The 24,518-nt window shown below is 40.6% G+C and overlaps 1 protein-coding gene across 1 annotated transcript in view; it reads right to left on the bottom strand.

Annotated features, from left to right (window-relative positions):
- LOC105921916 (cadherin-24) overlaps positions 1-24,518 on the bottom strand; it is a 119,558-nt gene that overhangs the window by 68,509 nt on the left and 26,531 nt on the right. The gene's annotated exons all lie outside the window — the stretch shown is intronic.

The raw sequence follows: 24,518 nt of genomic DNA, 5'->3' as shown, positions 1-24,518 counted from the left end.
CATTCTGAGGCTCCGGGTGGCTGTATTTGTTTTCCTACTGTCCGACATAAGAGAAACTGGAACACAAAAAGGCAATGTAATCTGCGACTTGTTAGTCTCGAGTTCGGAGGCAAATGAAACAACATTACGCCTTCAGACCGACGGCTTTGATAGATTTTAGATTCCCGATAAAGAAACAAAGTGTAGTAACCTCAAAGTGCTCCGGGGGACATGTGAATTGGCAAGGACTGAATCTTTGCAGGTGACTTGATGAATTAGAGCCATGCTGGCAGCAAGGTAAGCTGGAAATGAAGCAGAATGACAGGTGGTGGGTGTTAATTGGAGCGGCTGCAGTTTAATACCGGTTCAAAAGTGCAGCAAAAGACCTAAAATTGACAAACTGCCGGGTAAAGGTAGTGTGTTCTGAGTGAAGGAGGGCTGATCATAAAATTTCTAATAAACGTGAAATGAAAGCAGCCATGTGAGAGGGACATGAAGAGAAGAAGAGAAAGAGTGAGAAACGAGACGTTTTAAAGACAAGTGTGGACAAGGGACACTGCTGTAAAAGCACTTGTAGATGAGAGGCAAAGGGGTTAAGTAGAAATGTATTTAAAAAAAAAAACAATAAAAGGATGGGCTCCGCCACATCTTATCTGAGGCAGAGGAGGCATGTTTCTTGTGATGCTGCTGGTGGCTGAAAGCTTCGAGTTAGCGAAGTCATTAAAAAAATGTCTAGCTGGCTAAAGCACATGCAGTGGTTTTGAAAATAGCCTGAATAAAATTTGCATCCGTTTAGGGGGGAGTCCATCACAGAGGCATTTATACCCAAGAGGGCTTAAGGGAAAAGGCCAGAGAGACGGAGGGGATGATCAAGACGAGCGCAGTGTGAATTAGGCATCACAAAGAGAGACGGATAAAGGCGGGATAGAGGCATGAACAAAAATTGTCTAGCAACTGCTGCCTAGAGAGTTGTTTTTTTTTACCATGCTAAAGCCACAGTGGGGGTTAAATTAAACTGAATGCAGCGTAAGTGTAAGTGATGCCTTCTATCGCAGTACTCATGGGGTTAATAAGAAAAAAAAGAGAGGATTTCATTCTTTCCAGCTCCGGGGCAAGCCTTGCGCAGCACTGCACGCTGCTGCTTAACTTGCCGTGTACAGAGGTAGGCCATTAGCCATTACCGAGCTCGGTTCACACGCCTTATGGAGTAGGAGTAAAATGTGAGGCGTGCCTGAGTGTGTGTGTGTGTGTGTGTGTGTGCGCGTCCAATAATCCATTACTGTGTGAATGGGCGCCCAAAAGCGCCGGGCGTGGGCGCACAGAGGTGCCAACGCAGAAGCAGTCTAGTGTCTTTTTGCCGCCTGCAGCTGACTTTAACGGCCCACAAGAACCGCCGGCGGCTGAAGAGACGCGGAGCGAGAAAACCTTCCCAATCAAGAATGTGGCTCATAACGGTGCCTAATCTAGTTGGCCGCTAAAAAGTTTCACCCATCTTGAGGGGAAATTTTTTTTTTTTCATTAATGGTTAGGAGTCCAGGGAGGATTGACAGGTATAAAGCCTTCCTTGGTAAAGCAAAGATTTGGACAGGACAAAGGAAGTGGGAGGGTGACCTGTAAATAAATGTGAAAAAATTTGAAAAAATGACTTCCAATGCCATAACGTGGTAATAATGACCCTGCCTTGTTTAGATAGTACACATTTTATTCCTGTTTTTACAGATCCATGAGTAAAAACACTATGTATTATCTTTATTTCAATACTCATTCCTAACTAAATTACTTGGCTCTGAAGAAAATAAAAAAAATCAAGCAGTTGCACGCTGGTTTACTTTCCACATCAACCACATCAACCATAGCCTTTTAGCGTCCTAGAAAGATCCGTGAAAGTTCCAGCTGTTTCTATTTGATCCATGTTATTTTCTTTCTTCAGAAAAAGGTTTGAAACGACGAACATCCTCTGTCGATGTTTGAATCAATCCCTGGATTTGTATAGAAAAGATAATGTTTTATACCAGGATATTTACTTTGATTTACTTAGATTTTGTTTTAATTAGTTGAGAGGAAAATTCTGCAATAATGTCAAAATGAGTAATACATAATCATCTGGTGGGTTTCTTCACACTTGATCAAGAACGAATTAAGGCGTCAAATATCAGTCAGCCTGTAGATGGTCTTTGAAAAGGTCTTCCGGGGCTCTAGAGTGCTCTGATAAAAAGATAACTTGATGCTGCGGCAGGCTGGCAGGCAAGCTGAAGCTGAATGACTGACAATTGTGGGAGAGAGGAAGTAAAGGTTTGCAACTGGTTAAAAACCGGCCGGACTCACGGCTGACTTCTGCCTCCGCCTGCGAGGCAGAAAGACCAGAGGAATCACGAAACATACAACAACAAGCACTAAAGATTAAGAAAAAAAAGCAAAGTAAATGCAAAGCAAGACTGAAAGGGAGTAAAAGAGCACTTTCAGAGCGGGAAAGGGAGAGAGAGTGAGATGTGACCGAGAGCTATGTTGTTTCCAGCAGTGATTTTACTGTCTACTGAAGCGGAAAGCACTGAACTTTAGATGAAATATTAATTCAGAGCAAGAGAAACAGAGGGATAGAGAAAATAAATGGATAAAAAGCGCACTGGTATTAGGCACCTCCATTTTAATTAGTTTCTTCTTTCATTTCCATTTCCTCCATCTCCTATTTGGGTTCTGCAGATGTAAAACTTAATTAGGGAATACCAATTACGGGAAATTATTGCCTGTTACCTAATTGTTTGGGTTATCACAGTAATCATTATTACTCTCTAGTACCTCAACCGAGCATTATCACTGAATGAAATTAGTCAGTTTTTTGAAATCAAAAGGCTTGATGTGTTTATTTTCCTCCTGGAATGTGTCTGTGCAGAGCAGGCAAAGCCAGCGGTCGGGTTTAATTAACACAGAGTGTTTTCGGAGCCCGGGGGCCGGCCGTACACGGACATAGATACACCTAAAGGAGAAAGATGGCATTCAGACAAAGAAAAAGAAAAAAGCAATTTGTTAGTTTTGAGAGAGGATGCTGAATAAAATTTTAATCACTTAAACTGAATACACGACTCGCTTGTTTGTGCAACGTAATTTACAGTCATTGCATGCCGGGGGCCTCAGGGAAGTATACAGTATTTACCAAGCATCTGAGCATCACTACCGTGAGTCATACTGAAGAGATGCTGAAGAGTTTATATATACGCTCTTCCTGAATATATCCAACTGGGGATTTTAAGAATACATTTTAACCCTATTTTTTTCTCTGGGTGGAATGAATATACAGCAAAGATTTTCTCTAATCTGTACGGCATCAGAAGTATTCATACAGGTTCCAGTATTTGCATACACTTGCAATAGGATTTAGCTAAATGGTCCTTACCCAGTTGTGCAGAAACAAGTTACCGTTTGTTGACGTCAATAAGGTCCTGGTATTGTTCTGATTGGATAGTTGACCACTTGGCAAAAATTGGTAGAGGTCATTTAATTTGGTTGGTTTCCGGGCACAGATTCCACTTTTAGGCATATTTTACAAATCTCCAGTAGCGCTGATATTGGGGGGCATTCTAAAAGCTTACTGATAGCCTGATCCATCTCTTCTAAATCTGTTTTGATGTTTGTCTTTTGATTATTGTCCTGCTGGAACAGCCAGTTCTTTCCAAGTTTCAACCATCTGATCCAAACCTCAGATAAAAGGATATTGGTCACCTTACACTGTAAGGTGGCATTTGCTCTAACACCATTCTCTGAGCAGTACTAGAGTTCCTGCTCCAAAAGCTGCCTATATGGACAAGCTAAATGCCTTTTTGAAAAAAAAGTTTTATGGTATACTGCAACATAAATTAAGCCATTTAGCTAAAATGTGAAGAAGTATGTTTGTGGGAGTCAAGATGACACTTTCAGATCAAGGAACACTGTAGGAAATGTGTCTGTCTAGACGCCAAATAGGGAAATTTACAGTTGTAAGCTGTATGTAAGCTTTCCACCAAACCGTAAATGACAGAGAAAAGTTAGGGAAAACTTGCACAGATTTTTCTGCAAAACAAAGGAACACCATTTTCCTACGCGCCTGGATAAAGTTACAACACTATATGAATGTTTTATAAATGCAAGCTCAAAAATCCAATTAAGTGAGTCTTAACATTTATGATCTGTGTGACATAACAAGGGCCAGACACATTGCTAGTCTGGCTAAATAAGGAACTAGGGGAAAAAAAAACAGCCGGCAGCTCATCACGCTCACATTTGCACCAACCTGAATGTCTTAAAGAGATGATCCAAAGTATGCTCACTTCTTTTAAAAGCCAATCTGACTTAGCTGGCTGACCTTTCTTTATTGTTTCATAAGGTCAATATTAGAGCCAATTCTGGCTCTTACTGTGCACGACTGGGCAGTCAGTGATCCCCTTATGTGCCCTTTCAGATGATTTATTTCCGTCATGTCACACTGGGTGGCATGTATTTTTGCTTCGCCAGGACTTTGAAATGGGGCTAGAGAGGAAACTTTTCATATCATGTTCTATCTGAGCTGCTCACAGCCTTTTCTTTTGGCAAAACACTTCCCTGTGTTGCATTGCCCAGCTGCCTTTTGCGTTGTCATAAACTTTGCAGAGTCTACATTTTTTGCTGATGTTCAGCAAAGTGACTTCCTGCAGATACGTTGTCAATTGAATCTGTGAAATTGGGAAACGTCGCTCATCCTGCTATCTCCATCTGTATGTGCAAGCCACCACCTCTGCCCAGGAGAGGCAGGTGAAGGAAGGAAATGTGCCCGGGGCAGAAAGAAACAACAGCATTATACACTGCAGTCATTAAAATCTTACACAAATGAATGTAAGCGCTGATAATTGGAAATTGTAACAACTATGAACATGAGTTTACAGATTGGGAAATAAATACATTTGATATGCTTTCGCATGGACAAATATATTTTCCAAACAGCTTACGGGGTAGCAGACTGAAGGAACTGTTTAGTGTTTTTCATGCAAAGCACTCCACTCTGTGTCTGTGCAGCGCAGCAGAATGAGCCTGGTGAGAATTGAACTCATAATTGCAAGTGCAGTCGTTACAACGTGCTAAACCACGCGGGAGCCGCTGTACATTTCTGAAAAACAATGACTGTGCAGGTGCTCCGCTTCGACAAAATTACCAGAAAGAAAAACACGACTTTCAGAAAGTATGCAGCAAGACATTTTCATTTTGAGACTCAGAGTGAGGATGTTTTTATGTTGTTTTGGGTTTTCTTTTGTTTCTTTTTTCTTTTTCTTTTTTTTTTTGCAATGATTGAAGTCAGCAGAGGGGATTGTTCAGGGCTGTGAAAACAGTCTGCCTACTTTTAGGACAAATCACATGATTTCTTCCTTACCTTAATCCTTTCTATTGCAATTATCATTAAAGACCTTTTTCAGCCACATAGAACACCCGACTGACCCCTGTCAAACTAGTTAGCATTTAAACCACTGGAAGCTACAGAAACTCAGGAATCCCAGGATCTACATTTTCCTGTATCCCTCTGTGCTTGTTTTACAGCGTTTTAGCTGACAAAATGATTGTTCATTCATTAAACATGGCTCATTTTATGATTAAATTAATGCAATAAGTTGCACTAGAGAAAATACACTCACCGGCCACCTTATTAGATATGCTTGTTCAATTGCTTGTCCCCACAAAAAGCACTTCAGCCCATCACTGGGCAGCAGCTTAATGAATTTAAGGCTATAGATGTGCGGAAGTCGACCTGCTGGAGTTAAAACCAAACATCAGTTGGGGAATAATGGAGATTTAAGTGATTTTGAACATGAAATGGTTGTTAGCGCTGAAGGGGCTGGTTTGAGTATAGCAGAAACTGCAGCTCGAATTTTTACACACGACCAGTCTATCGGCTTTTCAGAGAGAGGTCCAAAAAAGAGGAGATATCCAGTGAGCGGCAATTGCGTGGATAAATACGCCTTGTTGAGAGGAAAGTGGGTGGAGAGGTTCAAGTAACAAAAAGGCAACAGTAGCTCAAATGACCCCTCGTTAACATCAAAGGATACAGAATACCATCTCCGAGCACACAACGTGTCGAAGCTTTGAAACTCCAGCAGAGGATGGCGCTAAGTGCCGCTTCTGTCAGCTCAGGAAAGGAAACTGAGACTATAATTCTCAATGGCTCACAAAAAAACGGACAATGATAGAGCAATGAGTCTCGATTTAAGTTGCAACATTTAGATGAAAGGTTCAGAATTAGGGGTAAACAAACACGAACGCATGGCTCCCTCCATCCTGCCTTGTTTCAACTGTGCAGGATATTTATTGGCACAGTTTAGACCTCTTGACACCAACTGAGACGTTTCTAACCACCACAGTCTACTTGAGTATTGTTGCTAACCATGTCAGTCCCTTCATGAGCACAGTGTACCTCTCTTCTCATGGCTACTTCCACTAGGATAATGCATCATGCCACAAAGCTCAAATCCTCTCACACTGTATTCTTGAACGCAATGACTTAATTGTACTTTAATGGCCTCCACAGGCACCATATGCCCATCTGATAGCATACCTTTGGGATGTGATGGAATGGAAAATAATCATCATAAATGTGTAGTTAAGAAATATGCAGAAAATCTTTGAGACGCTATCACGTTAATATGAAACATTTTGTCTCTTATTAATGAGAAATTTTTCTGAAATCTTGTTCAAGCTATACTTAGCACAAGAGAAGGAGGAAACGTGCGCTTGGTCAATTTTCTCATTCTTGTAATAACGATTCTTGGAAAGAAGAATCTAACACTGCTGAAAAACCTGCTTATTGCCCATTAAATGTTGCCAACTTTGAAAAAAATAAATTTATTGGTGGGTTGAGCAGCAGAGCTAATGTAACGATTGCACCATTGAAAAACCTTCACAAACCTCTCTGCCAATGCCAAACAGATTTTGGTGGAGGGTGTGGGAGGGTGTCTCCCTTACTGTAAAAGCAAGGTTTGTCATCATCCAAGCCATTCTCTATGCAGAGAGATATAAAGATAAGCGTGCAGCCGCAGGGCCTCCCGTATCTCCGCTTCAAGGGACAGATCTGTATCCTCCAAGGGGTCAATGCTCACCCCAAGAGCAGAGTTTATCATAAGCTACTTCAAAATATTGGTGGTGGAGAGGATGGACTGATTCGTCCACAGCGGTGTGTGACCAGCGTGAGGAGGTGGTGGCAGGCTATTGTGATTGTGTGCGTTTCTTCCATGTACCGCTGGGCTCTATTTCCTCAAAAAAGTATTCAATCTAAATGAATATGTTTTTAAATCGCCCTCTTGTCTTGTGTCTTCCAATCCAATAAACAACATACAGCACGGGTTAATAGCAAAATTAGCTGTTTGGCATTGACAAAAGATTTGGCAGGCTTTTTATGGGAGCAACCGACATGCTCAATTCTGCTGCTCAACCCACAAAAGCATTTTCCTTACAAATGCATCAACATTTAAAGGGAAATAAAGAGCCTTTGCAGTGACGATGCAATACGATTTACTACCAAGATGTATGGATACACTAAAGACATACAGTAAGTCCCTTAAGACAATTTTTCTTACTTTTTGTAGTTCGCTATGGCACAATGAATCAAAAAAGTATGGACATCATGCCCAGTCCAAGCAATCTGTAATGCCTGATCTTATTCTTGATTGAATAAATGTAGTCAAACTAAAAATTTTCAGTAAAAGATTTTGCTCCAGCAACAAAGAATGATTTTTTTTTTTTTTATCCTTGCTTTGTACAGCGAAAGAGAGCGCATGGTCAAGCGGATTCATTTTGAAGCTTACCCACTACTGTTTCCCTGACAGAGTATCTTTGGTGGATGGAGCTACCTAGAATATCTCGAGGGAGATGGCGTCTTGGCCCATTTCCTGCTGTGGTTTGAGAAGCCCAGGGAACACAGAGTCAAAAATGTGGTGAGGGCGGGAGGCGGAGGAAAAAAAATAAAAAATCAAGAAGGAGGCTTCAGGGATCCTCAGAGGGTTTGGTGTGCATTGCATACAGTATGCTCAGCCATGTGGACATCAGTGTTCCTCTTCAGTAACATTAAAATAAAGACTTCTAGAGACTCTCAAAGACTCCTGTCCGTTAGAAGTTTTTCCCTATGAACCCATATGGAGCGGTCTAAGTTTGAGGGAGGAATTCCAAATGTGTGCCCCTGGAGAAAGGCTAACCAAAGTAGAAAACAGAAAATTAAATAAATAAACACACACACACACATACACACAATGATGAGAGACAGCTCGTGATGGCTCGCCACACCCTGTTGAGGATGTGCTGCTCACAGTCCAGCGACTCCATTTATCAAGCTCGACAGAGACAAAGGCAGCGGCAGAATGGAAAGGGAGTAGGAGGTAAACAGTGGCTGAGAGGTGAAAGGTAACGTTGCTAGACAATAGCAGAAGGATTGAGTCCTTGGAGATGGCGGCAGGTAGAGGGAGGCAACTGCGAAGCAGGCAGCAGGAGAGGAGGTGACGATGGAGGGAGAGGAGAAAGAAGAAAGGCTTAGATGCTGCCAGGGAGCTTCCCATTAACATGGTAATCACTTTCTCCAGCACTCCACGGCTCACTGATGGCTTGGCAAAAAAAAAAAGAATGGATTTAGCTCCAATTATTCTGCGTCAGGGGGCACACTTCCAGGTCAGATGAAAAAGTAACACAAAATAAACAAATAAATAAAAAAAAACAGTGAAGGCCGTCTCTTCGGAGCATCGTCTCACTGGGATTTTTGTCTCCAATTTCCAGAGAAGCCACAGATGATAAACGGTGAACCAAAAACAACAAAAATAAAAAAAAGAAATAAGGGGACAAAAACGGTTCTGTCCAGAGGCCTTAATGAAGTTTCGAATTGCTCATTTTTTCTTCTTCATTACATAAAAAAACTGCAACTCTGAAAACATTTTGAGGGCAGAGGATTTAAAACCCTCTCAGGCACATGTGAGGCTGGACTGTCTGCTTGTAGGTCTTTTGGAAACGTTGTGTCGTATAGGACGATTAGTGCATGATGAATCTCTGCTCAAGGGCTCTTTTGGCTGCACCGGATTGTGGCGGAAAAGCTCATCAGGGGGAAACGCTTTCCTCCACAGAGCTGCCAATTTGATGGGGGGCTCTAACGTTCGTGGGGAAGCCTCATTTGTTGCACATGTACAGCATATGTAGAGCGTAGCAAGAGAGGCAAGATAACAAAAAGCTCCTAACCCACAGGGCGGACTGAGCGTGCTTCTTTAATACTGGAGCAAGCGCTGGACACGAGACGCAGAGTGCAAGTTAGCGGGGCTGCTGCAGCTTTCATGGCCACGCAGGGTGAAAGCCTAAAAGAACCCATCCAAGCAGAGCTCTGAACTGTGCCACCACTGACTGCGGGGCACTGCGATGGCAGGCCTAATTGTGCGTTGTGATGCGAGGGAGCCATTTCAGGAAAAAAAAAAGAAAAAAAAAGAAAAAGGCTTTTCATGCCCCGGTGCTATCTTGCGTTGGCTGCAAACCCAGGGTTCTGCATACATGCACGCATGTGAGTTGAATGTAGAGCCCGAGCCTTTCTCCGAGTAACTCTTAGGAACGTATGTAATCAGCGGCATGTGTAAATAATAATTTGCACACCAGCCGTATGCTGGTTTTGCCGTGCATCTTTGGCAGCGAGCGCACAAGCAGAATCACATCTGCCTCCATCTTGGAGTCTAAACAATAAAAATTCGCTTCATTCCATTTCCCAGCATGCTGTCAGCGCTGCATCATCTCTGCATGAAATAAAGTGATTTTTAGTTAGCCTGATTATCACTGTTGCTGAAAGCCATTTGCTTTTACTCCTCTCCGTTCTTCCCCACTACCACCTCCACGTCCATCCTCCATCCAATCCCTCCATCCTGTCATCTCCCTCCCTTCATCCTTCACGCTTTGGTGAACTTGCCCCCAGGACTCGCTTTCATGCATTCTAAAGAGTTTATAATGCCGGTCCAAACAACAGGAGACGCGAGGGCCTGTGGGTGGCAGTCATTGGACGGGACACGGCGAAACACGGGCGGCTGGTTTGGCCCGTATTTGCTCCCACTCGCATCCCCCGACTCCAACAGGCCCATTACGAGTCCACAAATGCATATTAGTCATGGCATTTAACTAAATTCATTATCGATGCCCTATTGAAGCAGACACAAGCTATTTTCAATATGTATTTGATGGGCCTGTATGTGATTGGAATAGTGAAGAGAGAACAGAACAGGAGCATGTTGGCTGATGCCAGCAGTGATGATCCGTTAACAAGTAAGCACAAACTTACACTGCAACATTTGCTAAAGCTGATGTTGAATGGTGCCTTATCTTGCCGTGTGTGCCAGTAAGTGGAAAATGTGCCTGTGCGTGAGGAATTCACCATCTTTCCTGGGACATCAAGTCAGATCCAAGAGCTTTCTGTGTCACTTTTAACACAACCCTGTTTATATAGACGCGTGTAAAACTCATTGTGTTGTACTGTCACGTATGTACTTTTGCAATGACGTCACGGTTTAAAAAAATTAATAAATTAATAAATAAATTTAATAAAAATTATACTAATTTTTATTTAATGATTAATGTTTTGGAGATTATAGTTTACTCTAAGTGGCTCAAAACAGTCAAATTAAGTGGAAAAAGGAATAAATCTAAGAATGAATGAATGAAAGTAGGTCTAGCTACAACTTGGTTAAGAGTTTAGTATGGGGAGGTGAGTGGATCTAAATCATTGCAGACAGCAGACCACAGCATAGCATGGGATTACGTTTGTATATTATTGGGTCAGACATAGACGATGTGTACACTCTGCCTCGTGCCCAACCACCAGAGGTAGGCTCCAGCCACTTCACAACTCTTCAAGTGTAAGCATGTAAATGCAGTGAATGGATGAATGGGTTATTGGGTCACAGTTGCGACAATTGTGTCAAATCTCTTTACATCTCTTCAGCAATAGAGGATATGGATCATTTCTGGCATTTCAGAGTTCTGACAGTTTATTTTAACATGGTCAAAAGTTAAGTGGCAGCATAACTTAGCTAGATATCAAAGTGTGTTTGCTATGTCCTGAAAATGTAACCAAAATCATTTTCATTTATCACTCGGGATGGAAGTGAAGTAAACAATCTTCTCCATCAACAATGTCTTAGTCAAGTTTTTCTCCTTTCAGAAGTACAGGTACGAGGTGGAACTACTTTGGTTCAGTGTGTAGCCCGTGTTTACTTCCTGGCTCCTGAGCCAATCATATCAGAGTTCCCAGGGTTGCCAAACAGAGTGGAGCAATTTATGTGGGCAAAAGAGCCAATCTATTTATTGCTATACTGATTTTCATTCACAGACTCAAGCAGCAATAAGTAAAATGTAATTATTTTAGACAAAACTAAAAAATAGGTATGTGAAGAACTAAAGGTAATATTTCAGATGGACTATGATTAGACGCCACACTGCAGCTCTCTATGTTGTTCTCTAGTCTGTTGTTTACATAGCCGGGTCGGCCACGCAAAAGTGCGTATGTGCATGTGAATAGCTGCCACTCAGGCCTTAGCTCCTCCCTGCCCAAAAATGCCACCGTCAGATGAGTTATGAGTTACTTACTTCTTCACTAGAAATTGTCCTCTGAAAATTAATGCAGTTTTGCTGTGTTTTTGTCCTTTACAAATATGTGCATAGGAGGCGACGTGTCAGAAAGAAAGGAGGAGTCAGGTGGCAGCTATAGAGGAGGTAAAGAGAGGCAGCGCTTGTTACACACCTTGCTTTGGTCTACATAAAGTGCTCAAGTACCACCTAGTGGTGAAATATTGCTTATTGCCCTTTAAGTAATAACCATAGCATAAACATTTTCCACACTGAATGGTAGCTTTTATTTGATTATTGTGCAGAGTGGTTTAGCTAATTGCAGTTTTGTTGTTTGTAGAGTATAACAACCATAAAAGACTGATATTAAAGTTGCCTTATTTAATCAGTATAAAGTCAAGATTCTAAGAAAACACATACAAAAAATCTGGATTGAATATACAGGTACATCTAAAAAAAATTAGACTAACCTGAAAAAGTTCAATATTTTTCACCCATTTCAGACATCAAAACTCGTATAATGCAGCTACATTACATATAAAGTAAAACATCTCGAGGCTTAGTTCCTGCAATTCTGATGATTATGGCTTACAGATAACGAAACTCCAAATTCAGCATCTCAGAAAATTGAAATATTATAAAAAGGGAAATATTGGAAACTCATGGAATCACGCCGCAATCAGCAAATTAACTCAAAACACCTGCAAGGCTTTCCTGAGCCTCTAAATGATCTCTCAGTCTGGGTCAGGAGGCTATGCAATCATGAGACAGACTGCTGAGTGGACAGCCTGCCCAGAAGGCAGTCATTGACCCCCTCCACAAGGAGAGTAAGCCACAAGAGTTTATTGCTAAAGACGCTGGCTATCCACAGAGTTCTATATTTAAGCACAATCAAAGGAGGTTGAGTGGAAGAAAAAAGTGCGGTAAGACAATGTGCCCCAGCAACAGGGATATGCCTTTAGAGGACTGACAAGTACAGTAAAATCAATTTAAGAATTTGGGGGAGCTTCACAAGGAGCGGACCAAGGCTGGAGACAGCACACAAATTCCCACTCCACACACGGCAATCCTGCACATGGCCTACAAGCATCATAACTGGGCTAAAGAAGAAATAACTGGACTGTCGCTCTGTGGTCCAAATTCCTCTTTTCAGATAAAAGTAAAGTTTACAAGGTCCCAGAGTCTGGAGAAAGGGTGAAGGTGCAGGCCAACTGTAGTTTTCAACCAGTGTTAGCCTAATAGAGGTAATGTGTAGTTTTTCACAGCTGGAAATGTTTACAACCAAACCTAGCTTCCTTGTAAGCTTGGGAAAGGTGCAGTAGAATCAGCTCAGCCAGCTGACCAGCAGAGCAAAGCTACAGGTTGGGGAGCGGCAGCTCTGCATTATTTTATGCTCTATAAAGCACAGTCACTCACAGGCACTTTGTCTTGCGTGTTATCCAAAGGACATTAAACTATGCGAAGTGTATATAATGGAAAGCCACCGTGATTTTGAAAACTGAACTTTTTAAAGCCTTGATAATGGTAACCAGCTCACTGATGTGCAACAATATTATGTAAATCAACATTCATAATTGTTTTTTGTTGGACTTTATCATCTATATTAATCCCCGGTGAGGATCTCTCTGCCTGACAGGAAGCATAAGCATTAAATACCAGCGTATATACTGGTCTATGGTTGGACTGTGAAGGTCAAAGGTCTAAGGGGTTTCTTAGTTTAGTCAGTTTCAGCCACTCTTAACTCTTGCAGATGATTTTGTGCCGAGGGTCTTTTAAACAAGAGCCGACATGAGAGCATGTGTTAAGGACCACTAGGATTCAGGGAGGGTGAAGATGACTGGATTTTGTGTGTGTGCGTGTGTGTGTGTGTGTGTGTGTGTGTGTGTGTGTGTGTGTGTGTGTGTACCCTGATCTCCTCACCTCGGACTGATCATTCAAGCATGCTCGGATGTGGTTTTCCCGAGTTCATGTGCAAGTAAGAGACCACAAGCATTAAGGTGGACTTCCGTGGATTCAGAAGAGCTTTGAGCAAAGACCAGGGTTATGGCAGTCTTTATGTACACTTTTGGCTATCTCTCTCATTCCACTGTATCATCTGTGCACCTTTTACCCTGCTTTTTTTTTTTTTTTGTGTGTGTGTCTTTTTTATGTCTCACTCCCGCTTAAAGACCTTCCTTCTATCTTCGTCCCCTCTCCGTTCCATCCATTTTATTCACTCCCACACATTTCTGCTGGAGTGTTTGTCTCCTTGTCTCTTTATGTGCTCTGTGGTTTCCCTTACATACCCCGAGCCATTCCTCACCCACTCCCTCATTGTCTTACTTCCTTAAGAACTTCATCACGTCCTTTATAGCGACTCCATCTTTCTCTCTCCTTTAGAGGAAGGGATGTTCCTACTCAAACATAAACATACGATGATGTGCCTTCACAGGCACCGTCTCCCTCCTCCTTGCTTAATTTCTCGTCCACACACTCGTTCACACACTCCCTGATGCAGCCTCCCTCTCCAGGGGAATGAATTAGTAATATTTATGATGAAGCCCACTCTGAGCTACTCTCTCAATCGTTCCCTCTCCCCGTGTCTCATTTCCCTCGTGCATAAAATGACACTGATCTTATCGGCGCAACCTATGTAGTCACCCGTCAGCCCATCTATCATTCCATCCATCACACCGCTGCTAGAGTGATGGCTCCCTCAGTGTTTTATGTGACACCGCTGGCGAACCAAGGTTGTTTGGGAGCCACATAAAAAACCGGGAAGCAGCATCTGTGCCTCTGTCTGCGGACTTGTCACCGAGCAGAGTTGTAGCTTTTCAAACGGCTCTTTCACACAGAAAGTTTTTCAAGCACAAGTTATGAGTCTCCGGGAACATCTGGGTGTGTGGAAAATGCTGCAACGAGCATCACCAGGCACTGAATCAACATTTTGCCCTTTGGGAGCCTACGGATTTATTGGACAGGGTAGAGCAGGCGGACTGATCTCTAGGTTCTCGGCACGTCACGACACACTGTGGCATTTCACGCTGCGAGATTTTCAAAAAGAAAGTGGTTGTGAATCCTTTCTTTTAAAACAAGTTTTGATCGCCATAGTTTGATAAAATAAAACTCTGCAGGTGGAGTACTTGCGTTTTATCATTGTTTCTTTGATCGGCACATAGAGGAGAAAAAGAGTCGTAATATTTGACTGAGCCAAGATTTTTGTGATCATTTTGTGATAATTTTTGCCTTTCACAAATCCTGTAGAGATTTCACAAATCACAAACTGTGTTCTCAAAGGTCTGTAAGTAGCGTGGAACTGTCCAGTCCAGGTTTGACTAGTCCTTTCACTGCTAATTCTTGCTAGTCTCAAAGGTGGCCTTGATGCCAAAAAAAAAAGCATTGAAAATGGATCCTTTTGCATTTTCACAAGTTAAGGTTTCACAGACTTCAAACTAGGTTTAAAAGGAATATCTGTCCAATATAAAATGATCCAGCTCAGGGTTGATCCGCCTACGTTCATCAAATGCAATGAATAGATTTCAAAAGTTCAAACTGGGCGCAGACACATTAGTAGCAGAGGAAACGCAAATGAACCAGCATTGCATTTGCCTTCAAGGTCTGTCATCCTCACGCAACAAACCACAGCGCAAATGGTAAATTCCAGCTACAGTCCAGATTGCACTTGTGAAAAACATAATTCTATATACACTCAACAAAAATATCAAATTTCTTATATTTTTTATGAGATGAACTCAAAGATCTAAAACTTTTTACACATACACAATATTACCATTTCCCTCGAATATTGTTCACAAACCAGTCTAAATCTCTGATGGTGAGCACTTCTCCTTTGCTGAGATAATCCATCTCCCCTCACAGATGTGCCATATCAAGATGCTGATTAGACACCATGATTAGTGCACAGGTGTGCCTTAGACTGTACACAATAAAAGGCCAAAAGTGTTGCGTTTATATTTTTGTTGATTGTATTTATATTTCTATAAACCAGAAAAATACTAAATCTAGGACAGGAATTCTAGAAGCTGTGAGATAAGAGGATACGATTTTGGCTTTCTATGCTCAAAGAATTTGGACTACGTGCTAGTGTGCTTTGGACATTTCTTGTCAGGTAGGAGCCGTTGCCCAACAGTTGTCTTCATTAATATTATCATATAGTTAAAACTATTTAAAGTTCATGTCTTCCAGGTGATTCATGCTGCCGTCCTAACTGCGCCTACATCCAGGTGCCTCTGCAACTTGTACAGTAGTGCTGAGGTCTCCCAGCCAAGGTAATATGCCCTATTGTCCTGTGTGGTTTTCTAATGTTTTCTTGCTGCAGCACACAGGGTTCAAATAATTTTCTCATGTTTCATCAAGGCCTACAGAATGCTGATAATGATTCATTGGCTTAAATCTGGTGTGCTGAACTCAGGAAACATTGAAAGACATGCAGGAAATTCACTTCAATTCAAAAATACTTTATTTATCCCAATTAAAATAAAGTGAGCTCTAAAAACATTCTACCCACTCTGCTTGTGCCTGGATCCCTGCTTTGTTTGCCTCTGTCATTTCTGCTTTGTGTCCAAGCTTTTTGTGTGCTCCAAGCTCTACTTTCAAGTCTTAAAAATGTCCTAAGAAAAATCTGTGGTCAGTCTAAAACCCCAATTCTAATATAGGGGCCCATCTGAGACAATTTAATAGAAGTGCAGGCTTGTTCTATGCTTTAATATCCAAGTGTTGTCAACTAACACAATGATTAATCGAATCTTTCAACTCTGCATTACAAGTCAAGCAGTACTTCCTTTTCTACTTTAAAATAAACAATGGCAGTGGTGCTTCTAGTCAGAATGGGATCCTTGGCAGGAGCCTTCTTCTGTGACCCAGCCTATCCCTTACATATAACTAAACACAGACACATTGACTTCGTCCATCAATGCTGCAACAATACAGAAGTCTTTATTATTGTCTCACAATCATTAAGTTTAAAGAAATATAAATATTATGAATATTGAGAATATTGAAGAAAGAGGTAGAGAGATTTATAGAGTGATGTATAAAAAGAGGGAGTAAATGTATGAATTTCAATAGTACTTGTCAGGGAAATAAGAATCCCTTTATTATACATATTCATCATTATAAATCTCTGTGTTAAAATAATTAAATGCAGCTTTAACCAGCCTTGTACTTTAAAATGTTGAACTATAGATGTTTAAATGCAGTACAGATTACTAAAAAAAAACAGATATTTTAACCAGCTGTGCATTACGGTTGCAAATCAGATAGAAACCTGAAACTTCAGGTGTGTTTGTCTGGCATGGTGTGACAGCCATATTTTGTCAGAATGCTTTACTTTGTCTACAGGCCTCCGCTTGCCATTGAATGGACAGGTGCATGATCAATAGAAACTTGCTTTGGGAGCAACCAAAATAGCTTTTTATGTGAAGTGTTTGTGCTACCCTCAAGGTCATGCTGCCTCCGGATGTGAGCCCCGCTGCAAGAGAGTTAGTGAGACAGACTCCACTTTGATGAGGAACTGCACATTACAAGCGCATAAAATATTAGCTGGTATAAAAAGCTACTGCAACTAGTATCAGTGCAACAGCTGCTGCCAGACTTGCCCTTCTAAAGCTGACTGTTGAACATCAAGAATGACTTAAACAAAGCGTTGCAAAAAGCTCTGGGGATTCAGCGAACTGATTCCTTCAGAATTCTTTTAGAATTTGTGAGATTAGAAATTTGTGTAAAGAAGCTCCAAGTAGGATCTTACACGCAGCCGTACTTAAATATTCACCAACTTTAATCAGTTGTCTCGGACACAGATTCTGTTCACATGGGAGATCAGCGTCCCCCACTGTAATTCACTGTGACAAGTTGTTTGTTGAAGCGTACAAACATACGGTGAGTGGTTGAAATCACTTAAAAATCTTGGAAGTGGACACTGATTTATTTCCCAAAATAAATCACTTCTTCCTTGGCCAAGAACTACATCCAAACTGGCACTTAAGGGAAGACCCAACGATAGAAGATTGCCGAACAATTTGAGACCCTAGGCTGGGATTATTTATCACTCCATAAAACCGGACACACTGCAGTCCCAGAGAGAAATGTGACATCTGCCACTTGGACTTGGCAGTTTAGAACTAAAATATCTATTGAATCTTTTGTAGACAGAAGGATGAAAAAGGATGACATTTATATGCATATATATATATATATAGAAGTATGGATACACAGTAATGTGGAATATTATTGACCCAGCCGTCATTTCTTCATATATTGCATAGATGTTGTCTTGGTTCCTTTTATAGACTTTTAATTGCTTCTCTTTACTATTTTACAATAAATGTTTTTTTCTCCAAGCTATTTAACTAACCTATGAATCGTTCATGTGCAAAAATATCTAAATTCAGGAACTGTAAACTGTAATTTTGGACCAATTTTTAAAGCAAACATCCTGGCAAATAACCAATTTTAAATGAAAGGATCTTCAAGCTCTTTGGCTTTATGCTAAAAGAAAAAACATTTTGATCTGATTTCCTTCGTCAGACTTACAAAAACAATGCCAAGGGTAAATATTCATACTGTCAACAGGATTCAAAAGGTACTTCTGCAAAAACAAGGCAGTTCCCATGAGAAATGTGAGGTTTTAATGTATCTTTACACATTGCAACGTGTGTCCTGAAAAAAAAAAAAACACGAGATGAATGTGCAGTTGAAGGTCACATAAGTGTTCGACATGTAAGAAACAACTGTCTCTAGCAGATGGAGTGTCTAAAAGTCGCATAAAGGATTTTAAGAAATACTGGTGTGTATTTACACACTAATAGCATGCTAAATTATAATCTGAAGGGTTGAAGAAAAGTGAAAGAGTTGGTAATATTGCAGGGGGTTATGTTGTGTCGATTGCATGCATGTGTTTGTGCATGATTGCGCACATATGTGCAGACAGGCACAAGAACATAAATACGCAAGCTGGACAGCTTTGAGCTTTTTTTGTGGTCAGTGGAAGGGAAGATTTCAGAAAAGCGGGTTGGGAATCACTGGTTTAGTAGAAATATGTCCATGGGTTGAAACAGCCTAGTCAAAGTCCAGACCTATATCTCATTCAGAATCTGGGGCAGAACTTTAAAAAAAACTATCCTCGCAGTAGAGCTGGACGGTATATCGCAACTATAGTTACTGCAACATTGCAGTATGCAATATCAATATCACAAAGAACTGCAAAAAATATATTAGCTAAATATTTACACAGTTCGACTTGCAATGCTTGCAATACATTTGGTGATGTTTCTTTTTGTTTATTGCTGTTTAAGAATGTGCCGCTGTCATTGAGAAACCAATAGTCAAAAAGAAATGTGTCCCAAATAATTTGATACTTTAAACCAATCCCAGAAGAATTTCTGGGAATGGTTTAAAGTATCAAATTATTTGGTGCAAGCCACGTACTTAACGCAACATCCACCAACATTAACGCATATGGCATCCGAATATCCTGCAGCCCTAGTTCACAGACACTCTCAATCCCATCTGAATGAGCCAACTCCTCAGTCTTTAAATGTGCAGAGACACTTCCCAGAAGACTAATTTCAGCAAAAAAATAGAAAATAAATAAAATAAAATAATTGAAGTATTGTGTCAAAAGGCTGAAAACAAATGCACGCAGCACTGTTCAGATTTTTCTTTGAAACTGGCCCAAGCACAACAACTTGGCCTCAGCAGAAAATTACAATTTCTAATTATGCTTCTGATTGGGGGAAAGAAATCCACAACATGGTATTTGATACCCAGAAAGGATTCGTTAGTCATACCCTTAGTCATAGCCCCCATTGCACCACCATAATTAACAGTTTCAGCAAACAATGAGTTCACTGAGAAGGTCACAGAAACTCCCTTTAAGAACTAATTTCACATCGGTCAGCCTTTTCAAAATGAAATTGTATTTCAACAAAAAAGATCAACAATTTTATGTTTTGACATTGTGTCCTTTAAATGGGTACTTGTCACATTGACCATTTAAAAAGCCGTTCTTCCAACAAAAAGATCATTTGATATAGATAAGAAGAACATTCCCTGAGAGGAGAATGTGCAGCAATGTAATAAAAAAACAAGCTGTTGTTCAAATAGATTTGGAGCTGACTTTATGCCATCTTAAATTATGATCCCCAAAGGAGAGTGTGTTTAAATTAACATGTTTGCCAATGAGGCGACTGGAAATACCCCACATTTGTTCTACAATATGCATGTTAGCCTACTTTTCTTCCACTATGCTTCTTTCTCCGGGCATAAAGAAATCCCTGAACAATGTTTAAAACTGTGCACACAACAAATTCCCTTAGTTCCTAAAATCATGTCTTGGAAGGAAAGAAAAAAAAAAGCGTCTAGGGTGCAATGCAAACATAGGCAGGAGAGGAACGTTTTTTTTTTTTTTTCGTTTTTTCTTCCTGCTGATGCTTTAATGGGCAGCTAATACTTGTTTTCCACAGTACAATGTAATCCTCTCTTTCTGCTAAATGCCAGACGGAATAAGCAGTGCTGACCTTGTGAGACAACAGGGGCCGGATTTGAGGGTGTCTTTTTAAAAGCCCGCTGGCGTAATTGACTAAAACGGCGGGGTGGCTTGCTTTGATGGCGTCTCTGCACGGACAAGAGGGTGCAGAGCGTGAGGGAAGGGGAGGAACAGTGCGAGCAGAGGATCAGTGATGTTACACGGGTCTACACAGACAAACGAGGGAATACGTGGGCCGTTAACGCACAAAGAAAATCCGGGCATAGGGATTCAATGAGGTGCGCGTTTGCACAGCGTCAGAGGAAACAGTGTGGAGAATCTGGTGGACTGGGAGGATTTAAAGTAGCCACTGGCAGTGTCAGACTCACCGTCACTCAGACAGAACAAAATACGTTTTTTTGTTTTTTTTTCCTCCATTGAAGAAGCCCTCGGGTCCTCAAAGAAGCTCAGTCCAAAACACCATATTTGATGGAGAATCAAATCGACCAACAAAGCTGCCGCCCCAGGACATCATTATTTCAATTTTGGCATTGAATCCAGGGCTGTGTTGGACAAGAAACTTTTATCGTAAACCCGTCCAACTCCTTCGAGTTCTTTTCTTGCCTGCACCTGCAGTCTTCATTCCCACACTGATGTTTACCTCCTACTGTACCTGGCAGGTAGTTGGACTGCATTTAGTAATCTGTATAAGAGCTTAACATGCTTAACATGACAGAGTTTTTACACTATAAGGCCAACATGGATTATTAAACCGACTAGGAGTGTGGGCTCCATGTATGCAGACAAATGTATATGTAGCTATATTTATCTGGGCATGTACTTATGCTTATAAATGGATATTCAAGGCAAAAACACCCAAATGTTATAGGTATTCCAAAAATGGTAGGCATATATACAATTTTATTTTCCCATACTTTCTTCGCAAAACGACTGGTATTAAAATAGTTATTAAGTACAATACATATGCATATATTTATATTTACGGGTATTTAAATGCTCTGTCATTGTAGTTTATCTTTACCATTTTAAATATTCAAAAGGAGCACCTACGCATTTTTCCTCTACAGCCATAAAAAAGAAAGTAAATCCTCTTCAAACACAGGTTTGTATGCATCAGGACATAAAGATCTGGTTTTGCCAGGATATAACCTCTAGTTTTTAAAAAACACACAATAGATTAGATGCTGTCGTAATTTATTAAACAAAAATGAAGCCAATAATTTATTAAAAAAAAAGATATGTGGGAAACTTGATAAACTTAAAATGTATTTGTTTGTAGAAATCCCTTTATCAGCAACAATTAGAAGTTTTTTTAGTGAATGTCCTTACATGTGTCTCGTATTCTTTTGGAAGAAATAAGTCCCAACATGACTTCTGTTCATTATAATTTATGGGCATTAGTTTCTTTCTAAGGTATTCTCGAGATCCCGCCTCTGCATTTCAATCATGTACACATCTGGAATTTAAAGGAGCCTAGCGTAAGTTCCAGCATCTTTGCAGACGTCTGCCCCCTTTGGCGACAAGTTGAAATGACACCAGCATTGTACACATACATGGGAGGAGAGGAAAAGCGACTGCCGCCACGACTGCACAGGTCTTTTGTTTAATGTATAATATCTTCTGAGGAAAGAACGCTATAGATATTGAAGCTAGCTAATGTTCTCTTGCTAATGCACTGATTACGGCAAAGTAGCCAGGTGAACGAGAGCATGTAGCACATCACACCCATGCCCAGAGGAATTGGTCCAAATCACTGCTGTACCTTGATTCTTTAGTTTCATCATATTGCAAAACCCAGATAAAGAAAAGCTTTAGCTGTCAGACAGATCATTTCACATTGTAGGTAATGATAACTGCAAAGACGCCCTGTAGCTGCAAAACAAAGTCTAAATGTCACTCCTCCCCTTTCACATTTAAAATATTTTAAGGTGTTTGCGCTGATATGCCATTTGGTTTTCGTCAAACATGGTACTGTGCAATATGGCTAAAAATCTATACTTTAGGTGCATCTTTACAAAAGGAATTGTACCAGGAAGTTTTGTGGCTCATTCAGATGCAATTTAACAAACCAGTATCATGCTACCATATTATTTCTACAGAGAGAAACCTTATATAAAAGTACTGCCATAATGTTAACATTAAACGTGCTCACTGAAACATGTGGTGTATGGGATGTATCTTGTTTTTTAAGCTTTTTGACCATTAAAAATCTGACCTGAGGGGAATTTGCTGGCACATCCACTGCCCTAAATGTTTTCCCTTTGTGGGTAATCTTTGTCACTGTAAAATGGTAGGATTTGGTCATATCAGCCACTTCAGCTATCTGCTGGTGGTACATACCATGCAGGGTTTTTTTTTTTTCCTCCCATGGTGGTTCATTCAGTTCTTTCTCTTCCAAGCTTCCATTGTCTGAGACATTCACTGAGCACTCCATCCCTCAGGCCCATCTTTCTGTTATATTCTTGGAGCTTGGATGTTTCATCTTCAATGGTGGCTCTGATGCTCACTAGGCTTCTGCCTCCTTTGCGCTTAGTGTATAACCTGTGGATACTGGGTTTGGGGTGGAATCCACCATGCATGGTGAGTAGCTTTCCTGTTTTAACATCAGTGGTCTGAATTTCCTCCTTTGGCCAACTTATTACCTCAGCAGGGTATCTGATTACTGGAAAGGCATAGCTGCTGATTGCCCGGATTTTGTTTATATATATCAATATATATATATATATATATATATATATATATATATATATATATATATATATATATATATATATATATATATATATATATATTAATTAGTTGAACATGCCAGGAAAACCTTCAAAGAGGGGTGTCCAGGACACCTACTGACTAGATGCCCATAAAACCAGAACTGATTATTTTTGATACAGAGAGCAGCAGCTCTACTCACATCTACCTTCGGATAGTAGAACTGGGGTCAATATGCATATCTTATGACCATAGGTGAGTGCTGGAATGCAGATGTGCTGCAAGATTGTGAGCTTCACTTTTTGCCTCTTTTTTCATCACTACAGGCATTTCCACTACGGGTAAAACATTCAAATAAGATTTAAAGGGATTCTAGTAACGTATTTTGACCATAAAGAAACCATAAAGTAAACAAATGTATCTTCAGATAAAACAATATACACCAAATGTCCGTCCTGATAGCATTTGCATCTTCTTTTTGAGCCTGAAAAGAACTTCGGACCGGAAACGATCAGCAGACATAAATATTGTTGAGCCGTCTGCTAGCTGTACCGCAGAACTATCAGAAAGCAAGATGGTGAGAATTGACGCAGATACTGTGAGAGCCAGTAGACCATCCTGCAATACGTCGTAGTAAAGTGACAGCTCGTCGTGGTCGAAGACCAACCCGATCTACAGGGTTAGGGTTACCAACTTTCTTTATTCCGCACCTCGGCTGGCCGTGGTTGACTGGCTCAGCTCCATCACAGACACATATACGTAGAGCCCTCGTTGAACACTGCAACGCACATTGATGTTGCCGCCATATTGAAAGTGGCATAGTGGAAAGATTGAGAGGATACCTCATTCATGCTCTGCGTTAAATTCTACCAACCGATTCACAGTACAAACAGTACTAACATTTTCTTTCACAGGTAAGAGTGAACATTTACTTATAAATGTATCTATTCATTATAACGTATAGTATGTTGTTGGGTTCCACTGCATCTTCTTGTTTATTCCTTGCACACATGCGCGATATTAGGTAATGCGGTCTTGTTAATGTAAATACACACAAAAGCTCTTCGGTTACAAACAAACAGAGCAAAAATAAAGAGTAAAGCACATAAATAAAATAGAATAAGCCAACAAAGCACAATAATTTAATCAGAATACCATTTCATGCAACCAGAGAGAGCTACTGGTGTAGAAATTTGTAAAGTTATCATATTACGTGACTAGGCCCATTTAATGCTGGGAAAGATTGAAGCCTCCAGTGACCCTAAAACCAGATAAAATTGATCTCTTGTTCAGGTGTAGAAAATTGTGCACAGTAACAACATGCAACAGCTCACAGACAGGCCCCTGCTAACGTTCTTATCACAAGCCTTGTTGCTTTGTGGCAACTTTACCCTTAGGATAATTTATCATTACTGTTATTGTCCATTTGTGTTAGCTTTAATCCTTATTCCTGGCACTTCAGATCTTTGACGTGATACATTTAAGCAATGTATATTTAAAATGTGTTACTGAAAACTTTGGAGCTACCTGGTCCATGACTTTGAACAGTACAGAGCAACTTAAAGACAATATTAGTCCCAATAAATCCATTCTACAGAGCGTCATTTGGAGATTAATGATTGGATTGAATTGTAGGAGAAATTACATAATTACAATGTTAATAGAAAGGCAATAAGGCCAGCTCATGTCAAGGCTCTGTCAGAATATGTGATGTAATCTGACAGTACAGCTGCAGATGGAAACAGTAGCGGATACATGATTGCAGAGGCAAGTTAAATCT

This window comes from Fundulus heteroclitus, chromosome 6, assembly GCF_011125445.2.
Source record: "Fundulus heteroclitus isolate FHET01 chromosome 6, MU-UCD_Fhet_4.1, whole genome shotgun sequence".
Taxonomy (NCBI): Eukaryota; Metazoa; Chordata; class Actinopteri; order Cyprinodontiformes; family Fundulidae; genus Fundulus; species Fundulus heteroclitus.
Note: the sequence above shows the minus strand (reverse complement) of the source record. Positions and strands in the feature narration are given on the sequence as shown.